We start from the raw sequence: 3,521 nt of genomic DNA on the forward strand, positions 1-3,521 counted from the left end.
GAACTCCTTCCCAAAACTGGGGCAACCAAAGAGAAAGAGTTCCGCCTCAGACTACAGCAGCCAGAGCAGTCAGAATAGCAGAAGTAGTGGAAGAGGAAAGAGGACAAATTTATGCTACAATTTTAAACCAAGGGGGGCCAAACCGTCAATTCTCAGTCATCCATACTCCATCTGAGTATCAAGGTAGGCCTTTTAAGCTTTTGATTGATTCAGGCAGTACTCATTCTTTCATTTCCCCAGGATGCTTACGTAAGCTAGTCTTAGAACAGAAATCAAGGAAACCTATGCAAGTTGAATTGGCCAGTGGGAAACCTATGCAAGTTAAATTGGCCAGTGGGAAGATTCTTTTCACTCACCTTGAGAGACAGATCGTATTCAGTTCAATCTAGATGGGAATTTAACTGACTGTCAGTTCAGAGTCCTACCTTTGGAAGTTTTTGATAGGATCCTTGGAATGGATTGGCTCCACAAAAATCAAGCTGACATTCACTGTCATAATGGAACCATTTCCTTCCGTGACCTTCACGGAAGCAAAGTTCAAGGAACCGAAATTTCACGATCCCCAAGTTTGCAATTAGTAAAAGCTTCTAAGTTACTAAAAGGACTTAGAAAGAAGTAGCTCATTTATGTTGTCAAAATGAGTCCAGTAGACTCAAAGTTAAAAGCTAAAGAACCTGAATGGTTAAGTGATTATGATGATTTATTCCCAGCAGAATTAACTGAGATGCCTCCGATTCGAGAAGTAGATCATGAGATAGAATTGACCCCCGGAGCTCAGCCAGTAGCCCTACGCACGTATAAAATGCCAATTCTTGAAGCCATCAAACTCAAGGAACAGCTTAGATAGCTGTTAAAATAAGGGTTTGTAAGACCCAGTGTTTTACCTTGGGGTGCACCAGTTCTCTTTCAGACAAAGAAAGATGGAACGCTAAGACTCTGTGTGGACTACAGAGACCTCAATCAGCTGATAGTTAAGAATAAGTATCCTATCCCCAGAATTGATGAGCTTCTGGACAGGCTAAGTGGAGCCCAGATCTTCACAAAGATAGATCTCAAATTAGGGTATTATCAGATCAGGATTAATAATGAGCAAGATATCCCGAAGACAGCCATCAATACTCGATATGGGCATTATGAATTCACTGTCATGCCGTTTGGATTGACAAATGCCCCAGCTACATTCAATCGCCTAATGCAGGACATTCTCAGAGAATACTTGGATGATTTTGTTCTTGTTTTCTTTGATGATATTATGATTTACTCAAAGAATGCATGCGACCACCATGAAGCTCATGTCAGAAAAGTTCTTGAGATTCTAAGGAAGCACCAACTCTTTGCAAAAAAGAGCAAATGCACTTTCTCTGCCGACCATGTTGAATGCTTGGGCTTTCTGGTATCGAAAGATGGAATTTCTCCAGATTCCACAAAAGTCCAAGCAGTCATAGATTGGCCTAAATCAAAATCAGTGAAAGAAGTCAGGGGATTCTTGGGATTGACTGGCTAGTATAGAATTTTTATACCAAAGTATGCTCTCATAGCTTCCCCCCTGACTAATCTTCTCAAGAGGAATACCCCGTTTCAATGGTCTGCCAGGTGCCAGAGTGCTTTTGATAAGCTAAAGACTGCCTTGGTAACCAATCCCATTCTGAAGTTGTGAGATTTCTCTCTACCCTTTGAGGTAGTAACTGATGCCAGTGGTTTTGCCCTGGGAGGTGCACTCATGTAGGAAGGTCATGCAGTGGCCTATGAATCCAGAAAACTCAGAACGCATGAGAGGAATTATGCTGTCCACAACCTGGAACTACTTTCAGTAGTATATGCCCTGAAGTTGTGGAGACATTACCTACTAGGTCAAAGATTCACTTTGATGACAGATCATCAGAGCTTAAAGTGGATCTTCACTCAGAAGGATCTCAACATGCGCCAAAGAAGGTGGATGCAGACCCTGCAGGAATTTGATTTTGAAATCAAGTACTGCCCAGGCAAAGAAAATGTGGTAGCAGATGCCCTCAGTAAAAAAGCCTCCTTGCTTGCAATTACTGTAGTGTCAAATCCTTTGATTATTAAAGCAAGAGAGAAGATCATGCAGGATAGATTCTTTGGCCCTATTGCTACCCTACTTATGCAGGAAAGCAAAACTCCACAGGAGTTGAACCGAGTTCAAGGGTATTTCTTTCTCGCCTATGCTTATCAATGCTTTTCATTCTTCCCAATTGATATTGCACTTACTGGCACAAATCTAAGATTATCCTAGAATCATCTCTTCTTCCATGGAACCTGCACAGGCATGACAAACACCTTCCCAACCAAGGAATTATCTTTTATGGAAATGTTAACCTTTAAAAATCCCTCGGCTTTTGTGGCTATCAAGTGAATGCTACGAACTTGCGCATCAATGGGTTCAAGGTGTGGTTTACCTAATGCTACCCAGGTTTCATATGAGATCAAATTATGACTTGACCCCGTATCTATTAATGCGATGCTTGTTGCACGGTCTTTAGGTGTAGTAAGTCCCACCTTGAGTCATGTTGGCTCAATCTTTAGTTCCCCTTCATCCCCCAAAAGGGTCAGAAAAGCCATGTTGACATATATGAGTCTTTTGTGTAGTAATTATTTAGCTTTGATCTCTCTAGCCTTAGCTTCTTCTTGTGCTTGCTGTATCTTTTCTTTTGCAAGCTATTTCTATTGTTTCAAGAGATGTTCTTGCAAGAGCATCTCTTGGGTTAGTGGTCCAAAGTATTTTTTAAATTTACTTCCATTGACATAACCCTCCATTTGGATGCCGTCAATTGTCTCAATTCGAACAGACCCCTGAGGTGTGATTTTCGATACTTAGAATGGTCCCAGGCCTCGGTATTTAAGTTTCTTTTTCCTGGCGCTACCGGCACCATACATGAGGACAAGGTCCCCCGTTTCAAGTTCTTTTTGCTTAAGGTTTTTGTCAAACCAATGTTTGCTGCATAATTTTTCAACCATGAGTCCATGTGATGCTATCAGTTTGGTCTCATCAAGCTTCTCTAAGTCAATTAGCCTTTTAGCTAATGCATTCTCCGATAGACACTCTTGTACGACGATCCTTAAGCTTGGAACTAGGTATTACATAAGCATAAGTGCTTCCACACCATAAGCTAGACGGAAGGGAGTGTAACCCGTCGCTCGCTACCTTATATGATGTTTGATAGGCCCATAGGGCTACTGTCAGCTTATGTTCCCAGTCTGTTCCAAGGTTTTCATCAAGATAGTACACAAAATCTTGTTTGTACTCTCTGCTTGACCATTGGCCTATGGATAATAAGGTGATGATTTTCAATGGATCACTAAGAATCCTGCAAGTAAATAATCAATCAACTCATTGATAAAATGTGAGCCGCTCACTCACCAATTCTAATGGGCAGCTGAACCTCGAGATGATTTGCTCATATAAAAATTTTGTAGTTGTTTGCGCATCAGCTCTCTTTAAGGCTCTGGATTCTGCCCATTTCGTGAAATAGTCTGTGGCCATGATCACATATCGGGCTTGG

The sequence above is a fragment of the Cibotium barometz genome, chromosome 61 (genome assembly GCF_041138505.1).
Source record: "Cibotium barometz isolate CiBa-2024 chromosome 61, ASM4113850v1, whole genome shotgun sequence".
NCBI classification, from domain to species: Eukaryota; Viridiplantae; Streptophyta; class Polypodiopsida; order Cyatheales; family Cibotiaceae; genus Cibotium; species Cibotium barometz.